At 42.9% G+C, this 14,625-nt stretch overlaps 1 long non-coding RNA gene across 1 annotated transcript; it reads right to left on the reverse strand.

The window, feature by feature from the left end:
- Positions 1 to 854: 854 nt before the first annotated feature.
- On the reverse strand, positions 855 to 11,126 carry LOC135051027 (uncharacterized). Its single transcript, XR_010241998.1, has 2 exons — positions 11,051 to 11,126; positions 855 to 1,012 (listed from the first exon to the last, which is right to left on the reverse strand). It is a non-coding gene; the product is annotated as an uncharacterized LOC135051027 (long non-coding RNA).
- Between the last annotated feature and the right edge of the window lie 3,499 nt (positions 11,127 to 14,625).

Below are 14,625 nucleotides of genomic sequence, written 5' to 3' on the forward strand. Positions count from 1 at the left end.
GCCCATCAAACAGTGTCCTCTTGTGGGCTTTGAATCTATTTGTGTGTAAAATGTTTTTATTGATTAACAATCAATAATACCATGTACAGTATTCATATCCTAGAACAGGACAAAGAACACAGAACATTACCTTAGAGGTGTCAGGGATATACTGTAATTAGTGGCAATGCAGCGCTTTGAATCTTGATTGTAATCTATTCTGAATGCCTGACATCCAACACCACAGTCCGGTGTGAAAGGGCGCCCAAATCACAGCGGGAGGGATGTAGAATCCAACACACGCAAGATCCAACACCAGGAAGATGACGTTTTGCTTCGTTTTTGGAATATGACTGAATTCTTATATGGAATAAACACATCTTGTATTATAAATGGAACATGGATGTCTTTCCAACACATTGCGAAAAGAAACCTTGATGTGAACAGTCAACTTGTTTATTATGTGAGTTGGGTACACACAACATCGTTATAAAGCTATCTTTACATGCTTTATTCTGATCCCTTATAAAGTTAGTGGGGTACATTCTCCCATTTCAATTAACGTGTGCACTGGGTGTACCTCTCATGCAGATGTGGAGTCAAGAAATTCTGCTTTAAATATACCTTTATGAGCCAGTTTCCATACACATGGCAAGTGAGTATGGTACGTTGATTTTGCCACAAAAGTGGTATGCGGAGATCCCCCTGCACTCTATAGAATCACATTCCAGTTATTTGGAGTTATCAGTGTTTTCAAGATAATCTTTACATATGACCATGTACTGAGGAGAAGAGAAAAGAAAAAGAACAGGAGACACACATGAGAGACTCATTATAAGTATTTGGTTTTATTAAGTTAAATGAATAGCGCTCTGTTATTTTACCCACATTTCTTTATTTTATTTTGGTAAAAGCCGATTAGGAGGTCCTGGATTATGGATGTGAGGCTGGGCATGGGTTATGGCGATTCCCCAAAATCACGTGTCATGGCCGTATGCATTCTGCGGATCCTGGGTAATCTGTGGTCACAGTCCTATGAGTAATCATGATGTGAATTATTATAGTTCTCCCAAAATGTATATTTCATGAATGTGTGTATGGTATGAATTGCTAGATTCAAAACTTTATCTACATTGTGTAAGCTACTTGCTGAACCAAGTGGTGAGGTGTTAACTAAGAATCTTTTGAAGGTTAACACTTCCTTGGAAATAGTGTTTGCTTTTCACAGTAAGAGGCCCTTGTTCAAGCTCTTGGACACAGACAAGCAGACTGGATGAATGTTAGATTATCAGTCTGTTTCGTTCAGCTTTCCTGCCATAAAATACTATCCAGGTTGGGGGATCAAATCCTACCAAAAGGTACAACTAGTAAGCAATGCCCCGTTGAGGTCCCATATGCCCAACTTCCTGAATAGCCAAAATAAATTTCTTAAGCAAGAGAGTGATATGATGTTTAGTGTCCCTGGAGACAACCTAATTTGCATCTACGCAAATCTTGGAAGAACGAAGAAAGCAGTCCTTTTCTGCCTGGAAAAGCTGGGGGCTGCTGGAAGAAGAGTGGTTGTGGGACTATAAGGATGACAAACCCACACTACTCAGGACTCACTCTTCAGTGGAATGATTCTACAATCTTCTGCCTCATGTGGTCTCTCCCACACAGATCACCTAAACCTCAGAGTAATATAATTTAGGGTTCTGACTTTTTATTCCTTTTTATTTACCTGAAGTTAATCTGTGCATTTCATAACTGTGGGCCTTATTCAGCTTGCATCGCTGATGCGATTGCATTTCCCCAATTTTTGAGCCATTTCGCATGCAAAAGACCTCTTCTGCATGTGCGTGGCCCAGGAGATGCAATCGCACCAAAGTGATATGAACGCCTCTGCCTGATTGACAGGCAGAGGCATTTGCGGGGTGGTTGGGGGTGATGACATGGCATTGTGGGGGCATGGCGATGGAAATGTGGAGGGATCCCAGCCACTTTTGGGGTAGCCACGTGATGTCACATGCGGCCACTTTGAAGTGAAACATGGCCAGGCTGCGCAGGCTGGGGGGCAACCCTAGTTGCTGCGATCGGGATCTAAATGTGATGCAATCACAATTAGATTGCGAACGCAGCACTTGGAAGCACTTAGCATGCTGGGAGGACCTTGCCTTGTGCTGGGCGGCCTCCAGCATGCAATCGTATGCAGTTGCAGTTTTGCTAAATTAACAGAACTGCAATTGAAGCTGAATAAGGTGCTGTATGTCTTGTTATCTACATGTTTTTATTTGTAACTTAACCCTGGATATGTTTTCTCAATAAGTCCTAAAAATTTATCAACATTATCTCTGTGTTCTATGAATTCACGTGCCCGGAGAGACCCATGCAACATAATAACTGTTGATTTTTAAGTGTGCTGTAATTGTCTGGAGATAGCAGGAGCGCTATTTCAAAACCTTTCATGGTAACAGATTGAGTGAAACCCATGTCACAACTGCCCACCTTCATCAGGTTGGCGGGCGCAGGCTGGGGCGAGGTACTATGACAGTGGGTTCCAACCATTAGGTCCAGTTTGGGTCTTAGGGCCTGTTGGCCTCACAGAGGCTAAGGCCTGTTAGTAACTTCAGCTGCATGAGAGTTTTTATAGGTCTGTCAGCATAATCACTAGGTCTCTCACATCGCCTGGGGACGAAGGAGACTTCAGAGTCTCTGAGAGAGAAACTTGCTACTGAAAACAAGTGAGCTATTCTTGTTAAAACTTCTTGTGTTTTGTAGTGAGTTAGGAATGACTTGTGTTTAGTTTAGTGCCAGACGGCAAGGTATTTATGCAAGAGAAAAAGAGACATTGTTTCCCCCAGCACCCTGAATGATAACAGTAACCAGATTTCAATCCCACATAATATTAGAATTCAGAGATCTCGGTTACACATATTTGCGCAAATGTGTGAATAAGCCCCAAAGCCGCATCAAGCGTCTCTGTATATTTGGGGTCCCTAGCGCTATATCTAGGTGCAGGGTGTGGCACCCCAATATGCCGGGTTGGTGAGCGCTGTGGGAAAGGGGGCTGTAGCATGGGTCGCAGCTGTGTCAGACTCCCGGCTGCAACCCATGCTGCAGGTTGAAAAGGTGTATAAGCTACACAATAGTAGAAACGCAATCCAAATTCATCCTATAGTTTTTGCATGATGCTGGAATGAACAGAAAGACAGACAGAAACAAGAATTCCATAAAAACTTTTTGTAATTCATATACAGTCCCAAGGAGTATATGTGTTCCCAAAAAATTCTATCTACAGACACAGCGGATACAACTTCATTATAAATGTAGAGGATATATATATATATATATATATATATATATATATATATAAAAGGAGATTTATAATAAATCTTACCATTGTTAAATCTCTTTCTGCGAGTTACACTGGATTCCACAGGGAATAACATCGGGATGTAGAGTTGGATCTTGATCCGAGGCACCAACAGGGTAAAGCTTTGACTGTTCCCAGAATGCACTGCACCACCTCCTCTGTATCCCCGCCTCGATGCACTGGAGCTCACTTTGTTAATCAGTCCAATGCAGTAGCAGGTAAAAGAGACGATAGTAGTTAGTAGCCACAGATAAGCACATTCTCAAGACAGGAGAAGGTAACAGCGGCTAATGCCATACAAACCCAAAGAAGCTAAGTGCGTCAGGGTGGGCGCCCTGTGGAATCCAGTGTACCTCGCAGAAAGATATTTAACAATGGTAAGTCTTACCATAAATCTCCTTTCTGCAGCGGGGTACACTGGTATTCCACAGGGAATAACATCGGAAATGTCCTAAAGTAGTTCCTCATGGGAGGGGACGCACTGTAGCAGGCACAAGAACCCAGCGTCCAAATGAAGCATCCTGGGAGGCGGAAGTATCAAAGGCATAGAACCTGATGAACGTGTTCACTGAGGACCACGTAGCCGTCTTGCACAATTGTTCTAGGGACGGGCCATGGCGGGCCGCCCAAGAAGGTCCAACAGACCGAGTAGAATGGGCCTTGATAGTAGCAGGAGCTGGAAGTCCAGCCTGTACATAAGCTTGTGCAATCACCATCCTAATCCATCTGGCCAAGGTCTGCTTATTCGCAGGCCAGTCACGTTTGTGAAAACCAAAAAGGACAAAGAGAGAATCAGATCTCCTAAGAGAGGCAGTTCTCTTCACATATATACGGAGAGCCCGTACCACATCCAAAGACCGTTCTTTGGAGGACAAACCAGGAGAGATAAAGGCCGGAACCACAATCTCTTGGTTAAGGTGGAAAGACGACACCACTTTAGGCAGATAACCAGGGTGAATGCTAAGAACCGCACGGTCACGGTGAAAAATCAGAAAAGGTGACCGAAAGTATAAGGCACCCAAGTCTGAAACCCTTCTAGCAGAGGCAATAGCCAGCAAAAATAAGACCTTAAGTGTAAGCCATTTAAGGTCTACAGACTCAAGAGGTTCAAACGGAGACTCTTGTAGGGCATCCAGAATAACCGACAAATCCCAAGGAGCCACAGGAGGGACATACAGAGGTTGAATCCGTAAAACGCCCTGAGTGAAAGTATGAACGTCAAGCAAAGTTGCAATTTTTCTCTAAAACCATACCGACAAAGCTGAAATATGATCCTTGAGAGAGGCCAGACGAAGGCCTAAATCCAGGCCCTGTTGAAGAAAAGTCAAAAGTTTGGCAGTACTGAACTTATATGTATCATAATTGTTAGCCGCACACCAGGTGAAGAATTCCAGACCCTATAATAAATCCGAGTCGAAGCCGGTTTACGGGCTTTCAACATAATTTGAATGACCACCTCAGAAAATCCTTTGGCCCTCAGAACGGAAGCTTCAAGAGCCACGCCGTCAAAGCCAGTCGGGCCAAATCCTGGTAGACACAAAGGCCCTGAATGAGGAGGTCTGGGCGTTGCAGAAGTAGAAGAGGACGCTCTATCAAGAGACCCTGCAGGTCTGAGAATTAATGCCGTCTGGGCCACGCTGGAGCGATTAGAAGTAGTAATCAATCCTTCTTGCTTGAACTTCCTTATTACCCTGGGCAGGAGTGACACCGGAGGGAACACATACGGCAGCCGGAAATTCCATGAAATTGCCAGCGCATCCACGAATGCTGCTCGAGGATCCCTTGTCCTAGCTCTGAAGACCGGAACCTTGTGATTGTGTCGAGATGCCATCAGGTCTACATCTGGTAGGCACCACTTATCCACTAGGAGTTGAAATACTTTCCGGATGAAGGCTCCACTCTCTGGCGTGTATGTCCTGATGACTGAGGAAGTCAGCCTCCCAGTTGAGGACCCCCGGAATGAACACTGCCAATAAGGCTGGCAGATGGCGTTCCGCCCATAGAAGAATCTTTGACACTTCAATCATTACCATGCGGCTTCGAGTGCTGCCTTGATGATTTATGTATGCCACTGTGGTGGCGTTGTCCGACTATACTTGAACAGGCCTGTTCTGTACCAGAGGCAGGGCCAGTTTCAGAGCATTGAACACTGCCCGCAACTCCAGAATGATTATCGGAAGGAGACAATCCTCCCTGGTCCACCGACCCTGAAGAGAGTGTTGCTCCAACACCGCGCCCCAACCCCGCAGACTGGCATCCATCGTTAGGAGGACCCAATTGGAGATCCAGAAGGGATGACCCCTGCTCAATCGTTGGTCCTGGAACCACCAGCTCAGAGACAGACGAACTTCCGGAGTCAAGGAAATCATGTGAGACCTGATCCGGTGAGGCAGGCTGTCCCACTTGGAAAGGATTAACCGCTGCAGAGGGCGAGAATGAAATTGAGCATACTCTACCATGTTGAAAGCCGACACCATGAGGCCTAGAACTTGCATCGCAGAGTGTATCAACACACGTGGGTGAGATAGGAAGTATCTTATCCTGTCCTGAAGTTTCAGGACCTTCCCCGGAGACAAGAACAACCGTTGGTTGTGTGTTTCCAGTAACGCCCCCAGGTGCACCATGTTCTGAGGAGGGACCAGTGAGTATTTCTTCCAGTTGATGAGCCACCCGTGGGCTTGCAGGAATTGGACAGTCATTTCCAGATGACGGAGGAGAACCTCTGGGGAGTTCACCAGGATCAACAAGTCATCCAGATACGGCAGGATCCTGATACTCTGACGGCAGAGAAGGGCAGTCATGACCGCCATGACCCTGGTGAAGATATGCGGAGCCGTGGTCAGTCCAAAAGGCAAGGCCTGGTATTGATAATGTAGGTTGCCAATTGCAAACCGCAGATATTGATGATGCGACATGGCAATAGGTATATGTAGGTAAGCATCCTGTATGTCCAGGGATACCATATAGTCCTTGGGCTCCAAGGCCAGAACAATAGAGCGAAGAGTTTCCATACGGAATTGGAAAACCTTCACAAATTTGTTCAAAGACTTGAGGTTGAGAATGGGCCGAGAGGATCTATTCGGTTTTGGAACTAGGAACAGCGTTGAATAGTACCCCCTGCCTCTCTGAGACAGAGGCACCGGCACTATTACTCCGGTGTCCATGAGGGATTGTACCACCAAATGGAGAGTTTTTGCTTTCTACAGATCCGAAGGGATATTTGTCGAGCAAAACTGGCGAGGGGGACGTTTCTTGAAAGAGATGGCGTATCCGTGAGCGACGACTTCCCTCACCCAGGCATCTGAAGTGGTCTGTAACAATACCTGGGTGAACCGCAGAAGTCGGCCTCCCACCCTGTGGTCCCCCAGGGGGAGGCCCGCCCCGTCATGCAGCAGGCTTGTCTGGTTTGGAAGCAGGCTGACGGGCAACCCAGGAACGTTTAGGTTTGGGCTTAGAGGTTTTGGAAGTGTGAGCCTGTTTTGGGTATGCCTGACCCTTTGCTTTACTTGGAGGTCGAAAGGAACGAAAGGTGGTACTCTTATCCTTCGGCGCCGAAGGATTAGTACTCGGCAGACATGCAGTTTTAGCAGACGCTAAGTCAGCAACAATCTTGTTCAGATCTTCCCCAAAAAGGATGTTTCCCTTAAAAGGGATCACCTCCAAGGTCTTTTTGAAGTCCAGATTCACAGACCACGACCGCAACCACAGAATCTGGCGAGCCAGAATGGATGTATTAAACATGCCAGCACACCGGCATCAGAGGAAGCCTCCTGAATGTAATGAAAGGCTGTGGTAATATATGAAAGACACTGTCTGGCATTATCAGAAAAATTCAGAGGTAACTCCGCTTCAACTTCTTGAACCCAGGCTTCAATAGCTTTTGCAGCCCAAGAAGCCGCTATAGTAGGTCTATGTACAGCACCCACAAGAGTGTAAATAGACTTCAAGCAACCCTCCACACGCTTATCCGTCAGTTCCTTCAGAGAGGTGATGGTAGTGACAGGCAGAGTAGAAGACCCCACCAGACGTGCAACATGTGAGTCCACCGGCGGAGGTGTTTCCCAACTTTTGCTTAACTCTGCAGCGAGGGGATAACGATCTTTTTAGACAGGGAGAATTACCTGACGTATGTCAACTAAATGGTCAGAATGTGGCAAAACTAATTTAGTAACCTTCTGACGTTTGAACTTATCAGGTTTCTTAGACGTATCTGGAAGTTCTGGTTCATCATCAATCTGAAGAATCAGTTTGATAGCCTCCAAGAGGTCAGGAACATCCACCTGTGTTGTAGATTCCCCATCAGAAGCATCTGCATCAGTGTCTGATGGGTCAGTATATACGCCTTCTTCATCGGATGAAGAATCCAAAACATGCGTGGATTGTGAGGAAGAAATGGACTGCTTAGATGACCCTTTGGTCCTAGAAGGGCTAGAGTCATGCTTTTGTTTAACTAAAAACTAATTTAACTGCTGTAACTGAGTCGACAGAGAATCCACCCATGGTGGATTTACAACAGGGACAATATGTGATTGTACAGGCACAGGAGGGCGCACAGGGGGCGCAAGGAGAAGAGAAAGAAAAAGAACAGGAGACACGCATGAGAGACTCATTATAAGTATTTGGTTTTATTAAGTTAAATGAATAGCGCTCTGTTATTTTACCCACATTTCTTTATTTTATTTTGGTAAAAGCCGATTAAGAGTTCCTGGATTATGGATGTGAGGACGGAGGATGGGCATGGGCTATGGCAATTCCCCAAAATCACATGTCATGACTGTATGCATTCTGTGGGTCCTGGGTAATCTGTGGTCACAGTCCTATGAGTAATAATACGGCCATGATCATGATGTGATTATAGTACTCCCAAAATGTATATTTCATGAATGTGTGTATGGTATGAATTGCTAGTTTCAAAACTCTATCTACATTGTGTAAGCTACTTGCTGAACCAAGTGGTGAGGTGTTAACTAAGAATCTTTTGGAAATAGTGTTTGCTTTTCACACTAAGAGGCCCTTGTTCAAGCTCTTGGACACAGACAAGCAGACTGGATGAGTGTCAGCTTATCAGTCTGTTTCGTTCAGCTTTCCTGCCATAAAATACTATCCAGGTTGGGGGATCAAATCCTACCAAAAGGTACAACTAGTAAGCCATGTCCCTTTGAAGTCCCATATGCCCAACTTCCTGAATAGCCAAAATAAATTTCTTAAGCAAGAGAGTGATATGATGTTTAGTGTCCCTGGAGACAACCTAATTTGCATCTACACAGATTTTGGAATAACAAAGAAAGCAGTCCTTTTCTGCCTGGAAAAGCTGGGGGCTGCTGGTAGAAGAGTGGTTGTGGAACTATAAGGATGACAAACCCACACTACTCAGGACTCACTTCACAATGGAGTGAATCTACAATCTTCTGCCTCATGTGGTCTCTCCCACACAGATCACCTAAACCTCAGAGTAATATAATTTAGGGTTCTGACTTTTTATTCCTTTTTATTTACTTGAAGTTAATCTGTGCATTTCATAACTGTGGGTCTTATTCAGCTTGCATCGCTGATGCGATTGCCTTTCCCCAATTTTTGAGCCATTTCACATGCAAAGGACCTCTTCTGCATGTGTGTGGCCCAGGAGATGCAATTGCACCAAAGTGATATGAACTCCTCTGCCTGATTGACAGGTAGAGGCGTTTGCAGTATGGTTGGGGGTGATGACATGGCATTGTGGGGGCATGGCAATGGAAATGTGGAGGGATCCAAGCCACTTTTGGGGTAGCCACGTGATGTCACATGCGGCCACTTTGAAGTGAAACAAGGCCAGGCAGCGCAGGCCGGGGGGCAACCCTAGTTGTTGCGATCGAGATCTAAATGTGATGCAATCACAATTAGATTGTGAACGCAGTGTTGGGCAGCACTTAGCATGCTGGGCGGCCTTGTCTTGTGCTAGGTGGCCTCCAGCATGCAATCGTATGCAGTTGCAGTTTTGCTAAATTAACAGAACTGCAATTGAAGCTGAATAAGGTGCTGTATGTCTTGTTTATCTACATATTTTTCTTTGTAACTTAACCCTGGATATGTTTTCTCAATAAGTCCTTAAAAATTATCAACATTATCTTTGTGAATTCACGTGCCTGGAGAGACCCATGCAACATATATGTAATAACGGTTGCTTTTTAAGTGTGCTGTAATTGTCTGGAGACAGCAGGAGCACTATTTCAAAACCTTTCGTGGTAACAGATTGAGTGAAACCCATGTCACAACTGCCCACCTTCATCAGGTTGGCGAATCTGAGCGCAGGCTGGGGCGAGGTGCTATGACAGTGGGTTCCATCCATTAAGTCCAGTTTGGGTCTTAGGGCCTGCTGGCCTCACAGAGGCTAAGGTCTGTTGGCCTCACAGAGGCTAATTAGTAACTTCAGCTGCATGAGAGTGTTATAGGTCTGTCAGCATAATCACTAGGTCTCTCACACCACCTGGGGATGAAGGAGACTTCAGAGTCTCTGTGAGAGAAACTTGCTACTGAAAACAAGTGAGCTATTCTTGTTAAAACTTCTTGTGTTTTGTAGTGAGTTAGGAATGACTTGTGTTTAGTTTAGTGCCAGACGGCAAGGTATTTATGTTGTTGTTTTATTTTGTTTTGCTGCCTAATAAAACAGGGCAGAAACCTTGGACTTGTGTGATCTCTTGGCTGCTGTGCATTGCCATCTACCCCAGGAGATGGTACCTGTTCCCCTACCCCTGTAACAGCATGCTCCTGATGAAAATAATTTGATTGAAACTTCTGTTTGGTTGACCATTATGATATACTCTTCACAATAATCTTAATACTTCTTCTATTCAACTGTGTGTGCTGATCCTATCCTAGATAACAAATTCAGATAGATTAGTGACTGTTGATTTTTTCAGTGTAACTAGTTTTACAAAGACAGTAGTGACATCTAATAGTGTAATGTATATTTTATATTGTGGAAATTGATCTGAAAATGTCTTTGTAAACCATATTTGCAGTTTTTCCTTCAGGGATTAACACAATAAGATCCTTTGGGCTACTAACTTGTGAGCAAGCCATGTAAAGCTGGCCATGGGAGAAGCAGCTGGTCCTGAGATCTGTACGTGCAACCCTGAGCATTTGTCCCTGCGACAGTACACCGATAAATCATAATCCACAGTTTTCCATTTTTTTTCATTGTAAGCCACAAAATCCAATTCAAGGGGCAATCAATCTAACAGTCCAGTTTAAAATTCACATTAGTCAAACAAATATTATTTTGTAGATTTGTAGATCCCGAATCCGTTGCTACTTAACCTACAGTTAACACTGAAAAGTTGCAAGTAACATGATCAGCGACTCTGTATATATAGTATTTATCTTGGTGAGCCATCTACTGGATTGACTTGTACACTGCAACTTCATGAGTCAAGATAAGCTGCCTTATTGTGCATATTATGTGTATAACATATATATATATATATATATATATATATATACACTGTGTGTATATATATATATAAATATATATATATATATATAAACTCAGGCAAGTTTGGCACTCCAAAAGCGTAATTTCATAACTTGGCTGGTGCCTCCATAAAAAATAAATATACGTGTAGATGCGGCACTCGTAGCAGGAATAAATCACTCAATACAACCTTTTAGTTTTAAACAACGTTTCAGTTGTCTCTTCAACTGTCGTCAGGTTTTATCAAATGTCAGAAAAACATAACATACCTTTTATACACCAACACCATCTGTGAAACTCCCGCCAGCTTGTCCGGGACCGCTCACCCGGCGGGTGGCAAGGGGCATGACATCACAGTGAGAAACCCATCACCATGGTAACAAGACGCATAACATTAGAGATCTGTTAGTAAGTGAACAGAAACAACAAGGGTAAATCTAGAGCATGGGTTGAAGAAGCAACAATCATAATATAATCATCATACAGCAATGATCACAGCTATCAATAAAAAAACTCGTCAACATTATTACATATAAACACGGATCATAAAAAGCTAGAATAAGAGATCGATTCATTTAGCCCTCTAGGTTGGATTACATTAAGTCTGGCTATCCACCTGGCTTCACATTGTAACAGCTTGGCTGCCCGATTCCCCCCTCTAATATCAAGGGGTATTTGGTCTATCATTCTATATCGAATGCTGTTGATCGGGTGTTTATTTTCTAAGAAATGCCTTGCTACAGGTTGTTCACTCTGGCCAGACTCAATGGCATTACGGATAGCCGATCGGTGAGCTGTCATCCTCTCCTTAAACTTTCTTTCAGTTTTCCCAATATAGCTTAAGCCACAAGGGCACACTATTTGGTATACTACATAAACTGAGTTGCAAGTTAATTGATGTCTAATAAGAATTTTTTGACCTGTATGCGGATGGTTAAATGAGTTCCCTACCAATAAAAACTGGCAAGCGACACATGAGCATTTTAAACAGCCTAATTTTGGTTCTTGAGATAAAAAGGTAGGCTTCATCATCTGTTTAACTTTCATCTTGGAGATATCCATCTTCACTAAATGATCACAAAGATTCCTACCATGGGAATAACAGGACATTAAATGCGTGTTGGTAAGGTGGAGGTTCTCGTCTCTTTTAACATTAGGCCAGTGTTTCTTAGCTATATTGTTGATACCTGGGGATTTTACATTAAATTTATTAACCCATGGTAAGCGAGATATCTCTTTCTGAGATCGATCCTTTTGTTGTAAAAGTGTTTTTCTATCGAGTAACATAACCTTGTCCTTTGATTCTAACAGGGCCTTTCTGGAGTAGCCCTTATCAAGAAATTTGTCTATTAACTGTTTATCAGCCTCTAAATGGTCATTATTAATACGCCTTATTCTCACCATTTGAGAATAAGGTAACCCTCTGATCAAAGGTTTGGGATGGCAGCTGCGGGCATGTAACAATTGGTTCCTATCTGTAGGTTTTGAAAACACTGTTGTCTTAAGGGTATTGTTACAGACTGTCAATTTGACATCTAAAAAGTGTATTTCTGATTGACTCATTTTGAAGGTGAATTTGATGGGTCCCTCAGCCGCATTGTAGTCTTCAATTAAACTACTGAGGGACGTACTTTCACCCCTCCATAAGAGTAGTAAATAATCTATATAGCGATAAAACAAAATCGCGTTTTGCTTGAAGATAGGATTGCTGTAGAAGAGGTCCTCCTCAACTGCAAACATTACGTTATTAGCATAGACTGGAGCAGCTGAGGAACCCATCGCACACCCCTGTATCTGGAGATAAAATTGCTTGTTATACAGAGAAAAATTAGCTGTAAGAATCAATTCCAAAAACAATAAGATGACATCAATTTTAGCCAGACTGAACACCCCCTTCCTTCATAAAAAATTTCTTACTGCTGCTAACCCAAACGCATGGGGTATAGAGGTATATAAACTAACCACGTCAATAATTACCAGCCAGCAACCCACCGGAACCCTTTCAATACTTTTTAAATTATTAAGCAAGGTTATAGTGTCCAACAAAAAACTGGGTTCACTTTGGATCAATGGTTGTAGTAGTGAATCCAATAAACAGGCTATAGGTTGTAAAAGTGAGCCCCTAGCGCACACGATCGGACGTCCCGGTGGGGGGGGGGGTCAATATTTTTATGCATTTTCGGTATCAGATAAAAAAATAGGAACAAGAGGAAAATTAGGTATCAAACTTTCAATCAAATCATCTGTAATAAGGCCTGAAGATAGGGCTAGCTGGAGAAGATTTTGCAAGCATTTTTGATGTCCCGCTGTGGGATTATTGTCTAATTTCATGTAGACTAAAGGATCTGCTAGCTGGCGCATTGCTTCTAGATTATAGTCACGAAAGTCCTGTAATACAATAGCGCCTCCTTTATCCGCTGGGCGTATTATCAAATTGTCATTATTAGCTAGCTCCTTTAGAGCTTGACGTTCTTCTGCCGTTAAATTAGGATGTGTTCCTGTATCAATGGTCACGTGATTCTCTACATCATGTTCCATAAATCTCATGAATGTTTTAAGACTTGGATTATAGGATATCGGTTCAAATGAAGATCTGGAGCGAAATTGTTTAAGTTGTCGGGGAATGTTATTCCAGCTCCTGTTATTTCATTAATCCTCTTTGAAATGTTCTTTTAAGTTGATCTTTCTTTGAAGTGCTTGTTTCTCAATGTTTCATTGAAATTTATTAAACGGCACCGATGGAACGAATGAAAGTCCTTTGCTAAGAAGTTTAGGTTCCGTATCTGTTAATTCATAAAATGATAAATTAATAACTAGGTTTTTCTGGCATTTGGAGGTCTGCCGGCACGCCCTCTGCCTTTCGTTTTGCCTGCCTCTCGTTGTGAATTGTCTTTTCTTAAATTTCCAGGATACCTTGATGCTACCCCTAAAGGGGCTGTTGCCTCTGAGGACTTTTCAGAGTCACTGTTGGTTTCTTGTGATGACTCAAACGCAATGCTTTGTAATGCGGTCTCCGAAAGAAAGGGTGTTTGGCTCCTTCATTTTTGTTACCTTCCAGCCAACGATAAACTGCATGTTTCTCATAATCCATCTCTACTTTTATTAATTTCTCCTTTTTAAACTCAATAAGTTCTCTTTTATATTGAGAGATTTGTACTTTTAATTTCTCCAACCAATTTTCTTCATTATCCGCTGTGATCACAGGTAAGTGTATTGTTTCAAATGTAGCAATTCTAGTTTTAATATTCTCCAACTCCTTGGATGATTGTTCTATGACTAATAAAAGAAGATCAAATGAACATTTGTTCAGAACAGGTCAGGAACCCAACGCCAGAATCCCGACAGCCAGAATCTGAAGTATAGCTGGGAGGGTTAGGGTACCCCGTCTATTGGGATCGCATATATATGACCCTTGGCCAACATTTCTGGGTGATCATATCATACAACCCATTAAGAACCTTGCAATCTGGTGGACCATTATGCAATATGTAGCATCTATCCTTGTGTATCAATGCCTATTTCCCTATAGATTGAAAGCTTGCGAGCAGGGCCTTCCTGCCTCTATGTCTGTCTGTTTTTACCCAGTTTAGTTCTATTAGTGTTGTTCTAATTGTGCAACGGAATATGCTGTGCTATATAAGAAACTGTTAATAAATAAATATGTATGTATATATATATATATATATATATATAGAGTGAGAGAGAGAGAGAGAGAGAGAGAGAGAGACAGATAGAGAGAGATAGTGTGTTAGGCTTGCTATTTGTCTATATTGTTAAGTAAAAAAAACCAGCAGTCCCTTACCTTATGTCTCCCTGGAGCCGAGTAGCTACAGCATCGATATGC

Source organism: Pseudophryne corroboree, chromosome 2 (assembly GCF_028390025.1).
Source record: "Pseudophryne corroboree isolate aPseCor3 chromosome 2, aPseCor3.hap2, whole genome shotgun sequence".
In the NCBI taxonomy this organism is placed as follows: Eukaryota; Metazoa; Chordata; class Amphibia; order Anura; family Myobatrachidae; genus Pseudophryne; species Pseudophryne corroboree.